Here is an 18,173-nt window from a genome sequence, read left to right on the forward strand (position 1 = left end):
TGTTGTACTTTGCTTTCCTGGCATTTTCTCTGACCAGAGCCTAGAAGCAGGACGGCCACAGTCTCAAGGCTCAGTGAAGGTGCCCCATAAACGAGCTCCATGACAGACATGGGGTGAATGGGCAATGGCCTGTGATTCAGAGGGTGTCAAGGAGAGAGACGGACTGGTCTCAGAACAAAGACGGTGCATGGCTGTTGAGATGCAATGGGCCCCTCCCACTCGGTGCCTACACGCTATCACCAATTCAGTGCCAGCCCAGCTGTATTCTCAGAAACACAGAATGGTTTGTGTGTGCTTAATTATAATGCTACTTACAGAGAATTTATCAGCGGCAAATCAGAGGCTTGATGCTTTGCTTAAGAAAAAAAAAATTGGTAGTGGCTCTTTGAAATGTGTTCATCTGATGAGTCCTTTGGATTCCAGTATACAGCATTTGAAAGAAATTGGCCATTTCTGGAAAGTCAAGTGGGGGGGGGGGGCAGAAGATGCAGAATTAAAAGACTGCAGATGCCTGCCAAAAAAGATTATAAACATTTACTTTCTTTTAAGATACTTCTTTGTCTTGGTGTTTTTTCTCACCTAGTTTCCTGTTATTCATGAATCCATCATTGTCCAAAGAGTCCCAGCTTTGAGACCTAATTATGTATTAGTCACTGTTAAAAAGCAGTTTTTCTGACACTTTCAGTAATAAATTTCTTTTGATGTGATTTATAGTAACTCTGCCTTATAGCAAGTTCCAGGCTAAAGCAAGTAATGTGACAGCAAACTGTTTTGGAGGCAGACGGATCTGTTGTAAATCTTGGTTTTGTCCTTCCAGTTTGACCTTACTAATCTCTCTGAGCCTTAGTTTCCTCACCTGTGAAATTGGGAAAATAATGCAGGGCGGACCCTGGTTGCCTACCTAATAGCCATTTCCATCTCCTTCAATGAATGACAACAGATCTTAGTTTTGTTCAGGTCACAGTGTTCCTGATCCCAGCAGAGGAGCTGAATTGATCTAAGTACTCCATTTCTATATGCCAGTGATTGGCTTACAGCCCCTATGGAAGGCTTGTCATCAAATTCCGCCCAATGAGGCTGAAGGGGTAATATGCTAGAAGCTTCTGAGAAAGATTTTCCTCTCTGATAAGAGAGATACATGAAGAGAAAGCCCATTTGGGAGGGGTGCAGTGGTTCACACCTGAAATCCCAGCACTTTGGGAGACCTAGGCAGATGGACCACCTGAGATCAGGAGTTTGAGACCACCCTGGCCAACATGGTGAAACCCCGTCTCTACCAAAAATACAAAAATTAGCCGGGCATGGTGGTGTGCACTTGCAATCCCAGCTACTTGGGAGGCTGAGGCAGGAGAATGGCTTGGACCTCAGAGGAAGAGGTTGCAGTGAGCCGAGATCACACCACTGCATTCCAGCCTGGGCAAGAGAAAGAGACTCCACCTAAAAAAAAAAAGGAAAGAAAGAAAAAAGAAAGCCCATTTGCCTTTGCCCTCTTGCTTCCCATTCTGCATGCTGCCGTCGGGACATGATGTCTGGTGCTGTGGCAGCCGTCTTATGAACACGAGAAGAAACATCATGGACACACTAAAGACAGCAGAGCGAAAGGCCTGAAAGAGCCAGAGTCCCTGGGGACAATGCTGATCTATTGAACCAAATGTCCATCCATCTCCAGGTTTCTTGTTAAGAGTGAACGTTTTTATGGTTTAACCTGTTGTGTATTGGGTTTTCTGTTGCTTATAGCCACACACACGTGTGCACACACACACACTAACTTATACAAATACCAACTTCATAAGATGGTTGTAATAAACCGTACATTGTATATAAAGTACTTAGGACAATATCTGACACAGTAAATGGTTGCTATAAATAGTAACAAAACTGATCAAACATAGGTAATGATTTAAAAGAGCAAAAGTTCCAAAGCACAACACAGATAAGACGAATGGTACTGATTTAGCATGACAAAAACCACCTTTATATTCCTGGTGAAGGGGTGCTAGGGAGACCTTGAGGTCTAAGACATTGATTACAGTGACAAATCCTCATCTCAGGGAGTGAGCTGCAACCGCTGCCAGAGCACACAAGCTATTGGCCAGGAAAGGACTGGGGTTCTTTGCCAGGTTTCCATCTCCCCTCTCACAAACCGACAATCACCCTGTCAGCAGCTCCGATTCATGTCTGGAGCCTAACAATTATGTGTATGTGAATTCCCAGCCTTGTGAAGGGGCAGGGTTCTTTCAACCCACAAAATATCTTTCTAGAATACTAAATTTTACTAGAATTTTCTAAAAACATGTTTTATTTCTTTATGGCAGAATAATAGATACACTGACATATATGAATATAATTTAGGATTATAATTTCTGCAGATATAGTCTACTATTTCGAATCACCATGGTATCACAGGACCACATATAGTTTACATGAAAGTATTGATTTTTTAAATACAACCTACTGGAACACAAAAAAAGAAAACAATAAGATAACATGTGAAAATATCTAGTATAGCAGAAGTAAGAAGTAATACCTCTACTGCTATAGAGGTAATATAGTAGATACTCAATAAATAATCTCAAAGTAACCAGATTTTTTTTTCATCACTCTATGTTTTACCAAAGAGGCAAATGACAAGATTAAAAATTAACACTGGGGAATAAACATATGCACATACTCACATCCTTATCCACTTATGTCTAAGGTTAGTGTACATCCATTCAAAAGTCCTACACTTTCTGTGCCTATGGTGCTATATAACAAGCATTGATTTTTATAACTTATGGCCATAAGGCTTTGCAGATGTCTGAATTAGTAATCATATCCAGCATATTTGTTATTAAAAAAGAAATAATCAAACATACAGACAAAAATTCACGAATAATTGGAACCCAGAGGGTTTTTCTAGTTAGATTGCAGTTAATTGAATAAAACCACCAACTACTGAACGTTTTGATTAATTGAGATTTTCTTATGTGCTATACACGTATTTCCTCTTTCCTCCTTTACAATAAAAAGCAAAATTAGTGGTAGCTCAACTTTTCACATTGTGATTTCCCAAACTCAGTGATCCCTGCTTCACTAGAGACTAAGATAGCATTGATTCCTTGGAGGCAATTTCTACTCTTTACAACATGATAGATTGTTTTCAACTTGTTTTTAAGAAATTTAATGTTTACTTTAGCAGCTATGGTCTTAACTTGATATTTGAAGCTCGAGGTAAGGGCTGTACTTTTAGAAAGAAATATTTCAGGTGCTTTTCATAGTCCCATAATGTTTTATAATAGATTTGTTGAATAGAATTCATATACCATGAAATTCATTCTTTTAAAGTGTTCAATTCAGTGGTTTTTAGTATATTGACAAAATTGTGCACCATCACCACTAATTCCAGAATACTTTTATCACCCCTAAAAGAAACCCTTTATCCATTAACAGTCACTCCCCATTCCTCCCTCCCACCCTCACCCACCACTCCAGCCCCTGGCACCAATGTACTTTCAGTTTGTATGGGTTGCCTAATCTGGACATTTCATATAAATGAAATCATACAATATATGGCTTTTTGTGTCTAACTTCTTTCATTTAGAGTAATGATTTCAAGATTCATCCATGTTGTAGCATGTACTTTATTTCTATTTATGGCAAATAGCAATTTATTCCTTTTTGTGGCAAAAATATTCCATTGCGTAGATAAGCAACATTTTTATCCATTCATTAGTTGATAGACATTTGAGTTGTTTCTATTTTAGGGCTACTATGAAAAAGTGTTTCATGATTATTTTTATGGAGGTGAAATTCATATGACATACAAGTAACTGTTTTAAAGTGTACAATTAAGCAGCATTTAGTGGATTTAGAATGCTGTTCCACCACCACCTCTCTCTACTTTCAAAACTATTTTTATCACCCTGGAAAAATCCTTCATGTCCATTAAATAATCACTTCTTGCTATGGTTTGAAAGTGTCACCCAAAGCTCTGGCATTGGAAACTTAATCCTCAATGCAACACTGTTGAGAAGTGGGATCTTTAAAAGGTGATTAGGTCATGAGGGCAGAGCCCTCATAAATTAATGTCATTATTGTTATAGTGGGTTTGTTATTCCAAGAGTGGATTTGTTATAAAAGCAAATTTGGCCCTCTCTTGCCACTGTCTCCCTCTCTTGCTCTTCCACCTTCCTCAGTGGAGTGACACAGTATGAAGGCCTCTGTCAGATAGCAGCACCATGCTCTTGGACTTCCCAGCCTGCAGAACTGTGAGCCAAATAAACCTCTACTGTTTATAAATCATCCAGTCTGTTGTATTTGTGTTAAACTAGCACAAAACAGACTAAAACAGGAAATTAGTACCAGAGACAGGCTGTCACTATAACAAATACATGAAGATGTGAAAGTGGCTTTGGAAGTAAATAATGTGTAAAGGCTGGAAGAATTTAGAGGTGTAGGATAGAAATGCATGGGTTACTGTGAATGAGACATTAAGGGCAATTCTAGTGAAGACACAGAAGAAAAGAGCTGTGTTTTTGTTTTTAAAAGGTTATAGGCCGGGCGCGGTGGCTCAAGCCTGTAATCCCAGTACTTTGGGAGGCCGAGGCGGGTGGATCACGAAGTCAGGAGATCGAGACCATCCTGGCTAACATGGTGAAACCCCGTCTCTACTAAAAATACAAAAAACTAGCCGGGCGTGGTGGCGGGCGCCTGTAGTCCCAGCTACTCGGAGGCTGAGGCAGGAGAATGGCGTAAACCCAGGAGGCGGAGCTTGCAGTGAGCCGAGATCGCGCCACTGCACTCCAGCCTGGGTGACACAGCGAGACTCCATCTCAAAAAAAAAAAAAAAAAAAAAAAAAAAAAAAAAAAGGTTATAAAAAGCCATGAGAATGTAGTTTTTGTTAAAGGAAAAGTAATTTTGTCTAGCTTTGAGGTTTTAAAAAGTTGTTTTAAATTGAAGGAACAGAAAGAACAGATATAGAAAGTTGGGGAAAGAGAGAGAATGGGAAAATTGTAAGAGGTTGTGAAAGGTTTATGGAAACCTTATCTTGTGGTCAAAACTGATTGAGATTGGATAGACTTGTTTACAAGGTTTATTAAGATTGGCTTTAGTTTTAATAACACACTGATACAAAGGTAGAATTTGGTCTTCTCTTTTGAACAAGATTTTTGTGTAGTATTAATAAGAGATAGGAAAATATTTTTGTTTACCTTTGAGTAAACTGCAAAAAAAGACATAAAGGGGAAACAGAAGAGACAGATTCAGTTTGCCTCATGGTGTCTTTATTAGGTCTTATGATTACTTGGGAAACTGAGTCTCCTCTCTATTAAAGAGTGAAAGGTTTTGCTTTTTGAAATCTCTGAATTATCACTTTGGCTAAATGAATAACTATCATTTTCCAGTGACCCATGATCCTATTTTGAACAAGAGTTTTAAATCTTTGGTATTTGACAAACTTTCCAAAATCAAAATTCCATATTCTAAATTCAATCTTCTTGACCTCAAACTAACTTTTTGGATATTAGGGACCCTGAAACTCTAAGAGAGACATATTAGACTTGCTTGGTATGTTAAAATCATATGTGAAGCATTGTCAAATAAGAGATAGTGTTTAACTTTATTTGGGTTATATTTATATAAATGTGTTTTAATATATGTTCCAAAATTGTATGAGACTACTAAAATTCTCATATGTCTTAGTATATGTTATCAGTAATAATTATGATTACTATGTTAAATGCCACAAAAATAACCAAATTTCCTTGTCAATTATATCTTCGACCACGGCTATTCTAGACTTTTGTCATCCAGACAATTATTGGTTTACTTTGACTCTTCTCAAAAACTGGTTTATAGTCAGCTATGGTCCAAAATTTGCTCTTTTTCAACGAATTAATGGAAAGGACTCTCACAAATACTCTTGAATACAGGTTTCTGACAACTTTAGAGATTATACTATTGAACTGGCTAAAACCTTCCAACCCTATAATTAAAAGGTTGATATGCTCATGACAATTGCTAGCTCAGGCTGGGTGTGGTGGATCACACCTGTAATCCCAGTGCTTTGGGAGGCTAAGGAGGGTGGATCACCTGAGGTCAAGAGTTCAAGAGCAACCTGGCCAACATGTTGAAACCCCATCTCTACTAAAAATACAAAAATTAACCAGGCGTGGTGGTGGATGCCTGTAATCCCAGCTACTACGGAGGCTGAGACAAGAGAATCACTTGAACCCAGGGGGCAGAAGTTGCAGTGAGCTGAGATCGTGCCACTGCACTCTACCCTGGGTGACAGAGCAAGACTCCATCTCAAAAAAAAAAAAACCAAAAAACAGAAAAAAGACAAAAGATTGCTAGCTCAACATCAAGTGGAATAAGAATTCATTAAATAGAACTAAACTAATAAAGAACTGAAATAGTTTTTATGACTTCTTTAAAACAAAAAAGATTTTGGGTTGTTGTTGTTTTTTGTTTGTTTGTTTGTGTGTTTGGTTATTGATTCTTTTTATGTTTTGTTTTCCAGAATCAAGAAAATGTTTTTTTCTTTTGAGCTATTTATAGCTTACAATTATTAGGTAAAGTATACCTTTGTGAGCAAATTTGAAGCATTTATCTTTCTGATTTCTCCAGAATTTGGAAATTATATGTGAGTATTCTTATTTTATGGCAATATAGTTATTTGTGTAAGTTCAATATGAATCTGTTTTCTTTTGTAACAGGGCACATCAGAGGTTGGTTATTTTACTAAGGCTTTGACTGGAGTGTCATATTTTCCAGTAAGATCAGATTGCTTTGAGAAACAGAGGTTGACTTTATAGAGCTAATAATAGGCTCTTTGGAAAGACTGGCCTGGTACCTTATCTATGAGATTTCATAAGGTTTCTAACTTGTGTTAAGTAAAAAATGTAACTTTCTGACAGGCCTATGAAACTCAAGTTATTTTGGAACCTCAAAGAAAGAGGAATGCACCCAATTCATACAGGTACCATAAGCACAGTCTAATGGCAAATCCCTGGCTTGGCTTCCTAGCCTTGAGGATTTTAAAAGTCTAATCTGAAATTCTGATTTTAAAACAGCCGCTATGGCCAATCACTATTATTGCTACATTTTATGCAAATAATCAGTCCAAGAATAATAAGACTAAATTTTTTGGGGGGCAGGGGACAGAGTCTCGCTCTGTTGCCAGGCTGGAATGCAGTGGCGTGATCTCAGCTCACTGCAATCTCTGCTTCTCGGGTTCATGAGATTCCCCTGCCTCAGTCTTCCAAGTAGCTGGGACTACAGGCACGTGCCACCACTCCCAGCTAATTTTTTGTATTTTAGTAGAGATGGGGCTTCACCATGTTGGCGAAGATGGCGAAGATGGTCTCGATCTCCTGACCTTGTGATCCACCTGCCTTGGCCTCCCAAAATGCTGGGATTACAGGCATGAGCACCCAGCCAAGACTAAAACTTATTTTGCAAATAAATTTATCTTACTATGATTTGTCTTTGGTAAAAATAGGGGACTGCAGAGAGAAAAATTATGTTTCAAAAGAAAACCATAGGACACATATTATTAGATTCTAGCTTTGTCCATTGTTTTTTCCTAAAATTTGGACTGAATTCTGAATTCCTTCCTGGCTATATGTCTCCAAACTAACATTTTCAATTTTTTTTTCCATTTTTCTGACTTGAAATCATTAGAAATCATTAAAATTGTGCTTTTCTTAAGGCCCTGCAAACTGAAGCTAGACAACTTAAACTTCAGAGAAATCAAAGCAAATTACATATAAACAGATTTCATGCTTGCTGAAGTATGGACGACTGAAAAAGTTCACTTAAACACCTGATTTGAACTGCAATCCGAAGTCGCCACTGCAATCTGAAGATGCTTCAGAGACTCTTGAAAAGCTTGTCTATAGACTACTCCAGTCATTAACCTTTGTTTTTCTTCTGTTTCTATAGAAATGCTTCATATTAAAGATCTGTTTCCCTGCATCATATAGAGAGAGCCAATCTGTAATCCCACCTCCTGGAATAGGTCACAACTGTTTAACCAAACTGATATATTCTCAGGGGTGAGACTGATTCAAGAAGATATAGAACGATACACTGAAATTTACTTTTTTCTGTTTATCCCAATTTGTTTTTCCACTCCTTTGTCCATCAGTACCTAATAACTTCTAAGCCAAATCTCTCCTAAGCTATTGGCTTGGCTTTTAATATGTGAAATTTTTTAAGGTTTCAACGTGGGGACTGAAGGAAATAAAAATATTTTACCCCAAAATATATTTCTTTGACATATTTTGAGATGGTTGTCAGAGAGCCAGCAAACAGAAGTAGGCATGTAAAGTTGTCTTTTGTGGGGGAGATTTACATCTGTAGAGAATTTACATTGATGCAGCCAGGCTTTCCTTTGTCTGGATCTAGGAAAAAGAGTCTGACACCTCTAAAGGTCTGAAAGAAACACCATCTATTCTCTCTGAGGGCTACTACCTGTGGAATTTCATCTACATAACAAGACCACCTCTGCTAGTCAGGCCTTCTCTTCTTTTCCTCCCATAGCCTTTTAGTGTGTATGTGTGTATGCTGCCATAACCTGATTTGCCGCAATCCAGGCCCCCGTTCTTTCTGTAACCTCAAGATGGCATAAAAGTTTCTGCACTCCACTGGGGTACTGGGTAATCATTCTGATGTACTCTGTGCACATGTTAATAAATTGGATGCCTTTTCACTTATTAATCTGCCTTTTATGAGTTGATTTTTCAGTGAAACTCAAGAAAGTGAAGAGGTTTTCCCCTTTGCCCCTACATAATTTATTTTTCCCACTAAGCTGTAAGATCCCCAAGGGAACGGTCTGTGTATTATGCTAATCACAAAACCTTTTTGCCTAGCACATGGTGGATATTGACTGGTAGTGTTTTAGACTGGGGCATGAGCATATTTACCACAATGCTGCTGAAATTTTGGATACCCTATCACTGAGGCTCTCAAAATATACTAACTGAAACACACACACACACACACACATAAACACAAATGTGGTCATAATCACATCGTTAATACCTACCCTATTCACGCCATCCACCCAAATAGTAGAATTCAGGAAACCAAGACAAAGTCTCCTAAGTGATATTAAAATTTACATTTCCTTTCAAATGGTTCTTTGCTCATGATTTAAAAAATAATTGATCTTCAAGACCACAAAAAACAAGCATACCATAATTGAATGACTGCCTATCAAAATGTGATCTGACTTCAGTGATTATTTTGCCTTCCAAAGGCTCAAAAGAAAGACTTTCTAAAGACATACTTGTACAGCAAGGAAATGTACTCATAACATTAACACTTTGATTTCTTCTCATCTTTATCATGTGGTATTAACATGTAAATATGACCTTTGTTTTTCAAGATTTTACCTACTTCCTTTATTCACTTCTCAAAGGACAGATCAATGGATGAGATTACAGCTATCATAAAATTAATTTCATATACTTGAGAAAGCTACTTTAATCACCACCTGGGGGAAAAGATAAATAGCCTGATATAGCTTCCTTAGCTGTAAGAACTAAGATTAGAGGAAAAAATTGTGATGAAGCCTTTCATTGAAACTGCAATACCACACACACACATACATACACACACACACACACACACACACACAAAAGTGCTGCATTTATGATCAGTCCCTTCAAGTTAGAACTGAGGCACTGACCTGGTGAGCAAATGACTTAAATATTAAATTAAATATTGACTATTTTGCAGTTTATTTCTAGATAATTTTGCCATAGGTTTTCCACAATTGAGACACACTGCAAACTCCTCATTGGTGCGAAATGAGGAAAGCTTTATAGTATATACTAATATATATATTTTTGAGATGGGGGATCCTCCCACCTCAGCCACCTGAGCCTTCTGAGTAACTGGGACTACAACCATGCATCACCATACCTGGCTAATTTTTTTTTTTTTTTTGGTAGAGATGGGGTATTGCCATGTTGCCCAGGATGGTCTCGAACTCCTGGGCTCAAGTGGTCTACCTGCCTCAGATTCGCAAAGTGCAGGGATTACAAGCCTGCACCATGGCACCCAGCCTTAATTTTTTTTTAAGAAATAAGTTCAGGGTACTATGAAAAACAATTTAAGAAAATGATAGTCATTAGTTCTAATAAGGTGCTGAGCTGGAGTAATGAAGAACATGTGGACTTTGATTCAGACTATATCACTCATTAGCTACATGACTTTGAGCAAGTTATCTAGCATCTGAGTCTTAGTTTTATATAGAAACAAGAATTGTGATTGTCAAGCGCGTCCATGTGAAGAGAGTCCACCAACAGACTTTTATGTGAACAATAAAGCTTTTTAATAACCTGGGTACAGGCAGGCTGACTCCTTTTTCAGACTCAGCCCGCCTGCACCCAGGTGATTAAAAAGTTTTATTGCTCACACAAATCCTGTTGGTGGACTGTCTTCATATGGACACGCTTGACATTTTGTGCTGAAGACCAGGAACAGGAGGACTCCTTTGGGAGACCAGTCCCCTGTCCTTGCCCTCACTCGGTGAGAAGATCCAGCTGCGACCTCGGGTCCTCAGACCAACCAGTCCAAGGAACATCTCACCAATTTCAAATCGGGTAAGTGGTCGTTTCACTCTCTTCTCCAACCTCTCTCGCTATCCCTCCACACTTCAATCTCTCCCTTCCTTAATTTTGGTTCCTTTCCCTTTCTGGTAGAGACAGAGGAGACGCGTTTTATCTGTGAACTCAAAATTTCAGCGCTGGTCACCGACTTGGGAAGACAGTCTTCCCTTGGTGTTTAATAACTGCGGGGACGCCTGTCTGATTATTCACCCACATTTCAGAGGTGTCTGATCACTGCAGGGATGCCTGCCTTGATCCTTCACCTTGGTGGCAAGTACCACCCCCTCTCTCTCCATGTCTCTACCCTCTCTTTTCTCTAAACTTACCATTTTACTATGGGCAATCTTCTTCCCTCCATTCCTCCTTCTTCTCCCTTGGACTTAGTTCTAAAAAAGTTAAAACCTCTTCAACTTCCACCTGATCTGAAACCTAAGCGTCTTATTTTCTTCTGCAACACCGCTTGGCCTCCAAACTTGGAGTAATGACTCCAAATAGCCAGAAAACGGCACTTTTGCATTTCTCCATCCTACAAGATCTAGATAATTTTTTTCAAAAAGTGGGCAAATGGTCTGAGGTGCCTGATGTCCAGGCATTCTTTTACACATCAGTCCCTCCCTAGTCTCTGCTCCCAATGCGACTTGTCCCAAATCTTTCTTCTTTCTCTCCTGTCTGTTCCTTCAGTCTCCACCCCAAGCTCTGAGTCCTTTGAATCTTCCTTTTCTACAGACCCATCTAGCCTCTCCCCTCTTCCCCAGGCTGCTCCTTGCCAGGCCGAGCCAGGTCTCAATTCTTCCTCAGCCTCCATTCCCCCACCCTGTAATCCTTCTATCACCTCCCCTCCTCACACCCAGTCCGGCTTACAGTTTTGTTCCATCACTAGCCCTACCCAACCTGCCCAACAATTTCCTCTTAGAGAGGTGGTTGGAGCTGAAGGCATAGTCAAGGTTAATACTCCTTCTTCTTTAGTCAAACTAAATCAGTTAGCGTTTAGGCTCTTTTTCATCAAATATAAAAACCCAGCCCAGTTCATGGCTTGTTTGGCAACAACCCTTTGACACTTTACTGCCCTAGACACAGAGGGGCCAGAAGGCTGTCTTATTCTCAATGTGCATTTTATTATCCAATCCGCTCCTGACATTAGAAAAAGCTCCAAAAATTAGATTCTAGCCCTCAAACCCCACAACAGGACTTAATTAACCTTGCCTTCAAGGTGTAGAATAATAGAGGCAGCCAAGTGGCAACGTATTTCTGAGTTGAATTACTTGCCTCCACTGCAAGAGAAACTCCAGCCACATCTCCAGTACACAAGAACTTCAAAATACCTAAACCACAGCAGCCAGGCATTCCTCCAAGACCTCCTCCCTCAGGATCTTGCTTCAAGTGCCAGAAATCTGGCCACTGGTCCAAGGAATGCCCGCAGTCTGGGATTCCTCCTAAGATGTGTCCCATCTGTGTGGGACCCCACTGGAAATCGGACTGTCCAACTCTCCCGGCAGCCACTCCCAGAGCCCTGGAACTCTGGCCCAAGGCTCTCTGACTGACTCCTTCCCAGATCTTCTCAGCTTAGCGACTGAAGACTCACACTACCTGATCGCCTCGGAAGCCGCCTGGACCATCACAGATGCTTTGGGTAACTCTTACAGTGGAAGACAGGAATGTCAGGCCTCTGAGCCCAAGCATGCATGCATACATCCAGGTGGCCTGAGGCAACCGAAGAACCACAAAAGAAGTGAAAATGGCTGGTTCCTGCCTTAACTAATGACATTACCTTGTGATATTCCTTCTTTTGGACTATAAGTCTCCGGAGCTCCCCACTGAGCACCTTGCAACCCACCCGGCCCCTGCCCGCAAGAGAACAACCCCTTTTAACTGTAATATTCCACTACCTACCCAAATCCTATAAAACTGCCCCACCCCTATCTCCTTTTGCTGACTCCTTTTTTGGACTCAGCCAACCTGCACCCAGGTGATTAAAAAGCTTTATTTCTCACACAAGGCCTGTTGGTGGTCTCTTACATGGACATGCGTGACAGTGATTATATGAGAAAATGAGTATGAAATGCCTAACAATACCAGATGTATACTATGGCTTTTATTACTCTAATAAGATATGGATGATTTCACAGAGAATGCTAACTATAGGTGTGAGGGAAGAATAACCCCCATAGGTTCTTAGTTGGAGTTAACCTGTTACAAAAGACAAATTAACAAGAGAAAAAGAGAAGCTTATTAACATGTATATTTCACATATACATGAGATATAGAGAATGAGTAGTTCTCAAAGAGGTGGCTTTGAATTTCAGTGTATATAGCATCTTCAACAAAGAACAGCAGGATGGGCATGGTGGCTCACATCTGTAATCCCAGCACTTTGGGAGGTCAAGGTGAGCAGATCACTTGAGCCCAGGAGTTTAAGACCAGCCTGGGGAACATGGGAACATGCAAAAACCCCATCTCCACCAACACACACACACACACACACACACGTGGAAAAACCCCGTCTCAACCCCTCTCCGCCCCCACACACACACTAGCTGGGCATGGTGGTGTGTGCCTGTAGTCCCAGTTACTCAGGAGGCTGAGGCGGGCTCAGGCTCAATCACCTGAGACCAAGGAGGTCAAGGCTGCAGTGAGCTGTGATTGCACCACTGCACTCCCACCTGGGTGACAGAGACCCTGTCTCAAAAAAAAAAAAAAAAAAAAAAAGAACAGCAAATATTTAGAGAAATTTTAGGAAAAGGACTTTTGAGCCTTTAGGGACAGCACCTTGGGGGAAGGCAATAAATGGCACATAAAGGCTAGTTAGTAAAGCTCGTTAATACAGATTGCTCTAGTAACATCTCCACACCTATAAGGGTCTAAAGTTGTTTTCAGTGGTTAATGTTTGTTCTCTCTGGCAGGAAGGTGGGCAAGGTACTTTTTGTCTTTGTAAATCTATGCCCTGCTCTTTGGAAAATAAGGAGAGGGCAGAGAGCTTTCCTGCATTTGCTTCTTCTGTTCTGTTCAACAATCCTTCATATTTTGGGGCAGCATATTCTGGTCTCCTACACAGGCAAGGTAAAACATTGAATAAAAATTTAAATTGTTCCAAAGAAATAATAACTAGGAAAAACCTTAATGATTCTGAATTCTTGTTATCTTACTTAAATTGTCTTTATTCTCTATTATCAGCTATCCCTCCCCTATTTATTCAAACAGACATTTGTAAGCCACCAAAAAAAAAAAAAAAAAAAAAAAAAAAAAAAAAAAAAAAAAGAAATAATAAAAAAAAACCAATAAAGTCTCTATTATCAGCTATCCCTCCCCTATTTATTCAAACAGACATTTGTAAGCCACCAAAAAAAACCAATAAAGTGGGGGGGAGGGGGAGTGGGGAATAGAATGTACAGGAACTGAATATGAAAACTGCTGACCCGAACTAAGTAAATTATTTTGCTCTTCACTCATGCTGGAGTGCAGTGGCATGATCCTAGCCTCAAAATCCTGTAATCTCAAACTCCTGGTCTCAAGTGATCTTTCTACCTCAGTCTCCCAAGTAGCTAGGGATTCTCACAATGTTGGCCAGGCTGGTCTTGAACTCCTGGCCTCAAGCGATTCTCCCTCCATGGCCTCCTAAGCTGTTGGGATTACAGGTGTGAGCCACCTCCCTGGCAAATAAACCCATCTTCTTGACCATGTTCATAACTACCAGAATCATGCCATCTGGTTCTCCTTAGATTATACTTCTCTAAACATATACCATATATATTACAAAAATTATCTGGTGTTATCAATGGAACAATCATGAAATACCACAAACCAGAACAAGTGGTCTCTTACTATCTTGAAATCCATAGATTTTGCAGCAATTTCCAAAATTATATTACTAAAATATACTTTACTTAAAAATTACTTTACTTAAAAATTGTTTACCAAAGAAACTTCCTACATTTTAGAAGACAATAGACAGAAATGTATTTAACTGAAGTGTCTTAACAATAGCTAATGTTCCTTCCCAATCATATGCTAAATAGAAGCATTAAATATTAATAAATTTCATTCCATCTCATTCAAAAGTCGACTTTTTTCTTCATCTCTTTATTATTCAAGACAGTTCAGACATACTTAAATTTAGACACTTTTAAACTTCTGTTAACCGCTGAACAGTTTACTATTACAAAGTTTAAACATTAACATATTCTAAGTTTGTAGTCTAATTTAATACAAGTTTTTAAGGCAATCATGTTACACTTTGGTAAGTTATATCAAATGCCTTATTGAAGTTTGTTTCTTATTCACATTTTACAAACATCTCTAATTCACGGAATTTCACTGATTGTAAAATTTCCCCAATCAGAGATGTGAAGGCTACAGAGAATCAAAAACATGCTTTATAATTTCATTAAAGTTTATGAATCTCAACCATTGTAAAGATCACTGAAACATCTACCAAATTAAGTGAAGAGTATTTATTACACTTAAAGTGAGATTTTCCCTCCAAAGTCACCAAAACCATTCTTTAATATTCAACAGACAGTAGTTGGAATTTGCAGGATTTGGGGTTTTTTCTTCCTTTTTTTTTTTTTTTTTTTTTTTTTTAATGTCAGGGTGGTATGGTCTTCTTTGGATGTATGGCTGTTGAAAGCTGAGTTATACAAAAGAAATCTTTGGAGAACAGAGGCTTTTCTTTACATATTTATTCCCAGAGCCTGCACTTCATCTCTTCCCGGCTTTCCACATTGATCCAATTGTAGCACTTCCTGGAGAGAGCTATGTTCTAATCAGCAACATCAGGAAGAGAAGGGACAAAGAAAAAGGAGAAAATGCAGATCTTCTCATGTCTCTTTGAAAACAGTGAATACATTCTAAGTTACAAGGCAGTATAAGTCACAATTTAACTTTTAATAATTTTTACCTGTAATGGATATGAACAGGAAATATGCGATGAGTCCTTCATCTATTCAATAGGTGCCCGATTTCTATTGAGATGAACACCATGTACCAGAATCTCACTTTGTTCCCCATCCATATAGTTGTGCTGACCTTAAAACCTCATTTGCAGGCTATTCAGTAGTTATGCTTGGATAATCTCTACAGAAAGGGCGAATCAAAGGAGATAACACCTAGAGACCCAAAACTACCTAACATTACTTCCTGTTAAGAATTTTTCCTTTTAATTGCTGAAAAACTATTGAGTTAAAGCAACCATGCCAACTCCCCAAAGATAATGGTTCAAACCCCCAAACGAAAGGTTTGCAAATCCTCTTGAATTGCCAAAAAGAAGCAGTCATTTAAAGAGAACTCAGACTGCATATTAAGTAACCTCTACCCAAAATGTGAACATCTTACACACTAGTATTGTTTGCACGCGACTCCCCACTTGATGGAAATCTGGACCCACTGTGGCTAGAGCAGTTCAGAACTCCACGCCTACTTTTTCTTCTTCAGGGGTTCGGGCGCTTGCGCCACGGGAGGGCGAAGCAGCTTGGGATACACCTTGACCAGGTAGCAGATGAACCACTGCAGGGCCGCGAGGGTGCGAACCATGAGGATGTGCGCAAAGAGGCCGATGAGCGCAAAGAGGCCCTTCCACACGTCCGCGAACCCCAGTCTTCGCAGGACGCCCAGAGCCGTGCTGCCCTTCTCCTTGTTCAGCACAGATACCACAGAGTCGGCGGGATGGGACACGACGGCGCAGAAGACGCCGGCGATGTAGCTGGCCACGAAGGTGATGCCCAGCTGCTCAGCCTTGGTGCACTGGCTCTGGGGCTTGGGCACAGCGTACCTGTAGAGCACCTCCACCGTGCGCTCGAAGCAGGCGAACTTCCTCATGGTGTAGGGGATCTGCCGCAGCCACAGCGGCGCCACGCCCTTGCAGAAGGCCCACAGGCCCTCCTCGCCCTACATCCTGGGCGCCGTGGCTCGCAGGGTGCCGGCGTAGCCCAGTCGCGTCTGCACGCGGACCTTCACCGCCTCCACCGGCGCCAGCGAGAGGTCGGCGAAGAACTCGGCGCAGGCCCAGGCGACCAGGTACAGGCGGATTCTCCACGCGTAGGCCTTCTCTGGGCCCAGGGCCTCCGCGTGGCGGATCTTGAAGACCTCGTAAAGGCCGAACTTGAAGCCCTGCAAGGAGTAGCCGAAGAAGGTCAGGGCCCAGCCGCGAGCCAGGCCGCGCAGTCAGTCGCTGCGCATCGTCACACCGAAGCCGCTGAGGACGCCCTTTTACCAGCCGGGGTTCACCTGCAAGCGGCACTTGACTAGGTCCAGGGACACGATGGCCGTGTGTGTCAGCTGCAGCTCAGCATCCCGCCCAGGCCGCACAGCAGCAGGTACCGGGCCGAGCCGTACTCCACGCTGGCCTCCTCCGCAGACGCTGCCCAGGGCCTGCAGCCGCCTTGGCCCACGCTTCTCGCCTGCAGCACTTGGCGGTCGCCGGGGGGGTCATCCATGGCTGCGCTGGGTGCAGGCCGACCCTGCCTTTCTCCCCTCCAGGCGCATTCCCTCAGGGGCCGCGGGGCGGGGCGGGGCATCGTGAACCTCCCTGGTGAGCCCCCCAACGGTGCAGGCGAGGGCATCCCGGCGGGACCACAACGCTTCATCCCGCGCCTGCGCAGTCCGCGGTGTGACCAGACAGTTTAAGTAGGCGGTGTTGCCCCGCCCCTTCCCCTCCAGCACGCCCCGCCCCTTTGCCCCTTCAGGTCAATGGGCTCCTGGTAGCTGCAGGAACCCCGGCCCCGCTGCGCCTGGGCCAGTGGTCAGTGGTCCCAGAGCTCACCTTGGACGGTGGACCGGGCCTTCACTACCCTCGTGACTTTGGTCCAGCTCGGCTGCCTAGTCCTCTACAAAAATGCGAAGAAAATAAACCAACAAGTACAAACACGAGTAAACACAGGAATAGGCGAGTACGTAGATGAGGAGGTGGACGAAGGGGTGAAGAGTCGCCATGCACTGTTGCCTTCCTGAGAGGCCTTTCTGGAGTCCTCACCCAACTACGCCGGTTTAGAGGAATGGTCATCTCCATGGCAGTGGCGTTCCATGGTGCGAATGGGCAGAGAGAGCCAGTGGCTTCCGGGCTTACATAACGATCTCACCTGGTAGGTAGGTGACAGTTTCCCCCAGCTCACACACTACTCCTGTCTCCCAACAACGGTTGTAGTGGGAGCCTAGGAAGCATGGGGACACTCACTGAATTTAGGAGGGGTGCTGATTATTTTCACTTATCAGGTATTTTCTTTTCATTGACTACTGATTTTGGAGAATACGAAAGTGAGTCAAAAACCCTCGTCTTTTGGGAAGCTTACAGTTTCACTGGCCCAAAAAATGAGAACTAAGTGACCCCAGGTATAAATCAGTAGCATACATCATTCATTCATTTACCCACTTTGTGCTGGGCCTTGTGCAGGGCTACGGGTTCAGCTAAGAACCAGACATACTCCTGCTTACTTCTAAATAAGATTTTGTTTTAAAAGAAAAAAAATCAGGATTTTGATAAGTATTATAACAGAATTTGTTTGGTTTTTGAGACAGAATCTCACTCTGTCACCCAGACTGGAGTGCAGTGGCACGATCTCGGCTCACTACAACCTCTGCCT

At 41.7% G+C, this 18,173-nt stretch overlaps 1 protein-coding gene and 1 pseudogene across 2 annotated transcripts in view; one reads left to right on the top strand and one right to left on the bottom strand.

The window, feature by feature from the left end:
• Window positions 1–18,173, top strand: part of MRPL37 (mitochondrial ribosomal protein L37) — a 911,410-nt gene that overhangs the window by 108,617 nt on the left and 784,620 nt on the right. The gene's annotated exons all lie outside the window — the stretch shown is intronic.
• Window positions 15,037–17,169, bottom strand: LOC126962409 (phosphate carrier protein, mitochondrial-like; annotated as a pseudogene). The gene has a single exon (XR_007728681.1). The product of XR_007728681.1 is annotated as a phosphate carrier protein, mitochondrial-like (transcript).

The sequence above is a fragment of the Macaca thibetana genome, chromosome 1 (assembly GCF_024542745.1).
Source record: "Macaca thibetana thibetana isolate TM-01 chromosome 1, ASM2454274v1, whole genome shotgun sequence".
Lineage (NCBI taxonomy): Eukaryota > Metazoa > Chordata > Mammalia > Primates > Cercopithecidae > Macaca > Macaca thibetana.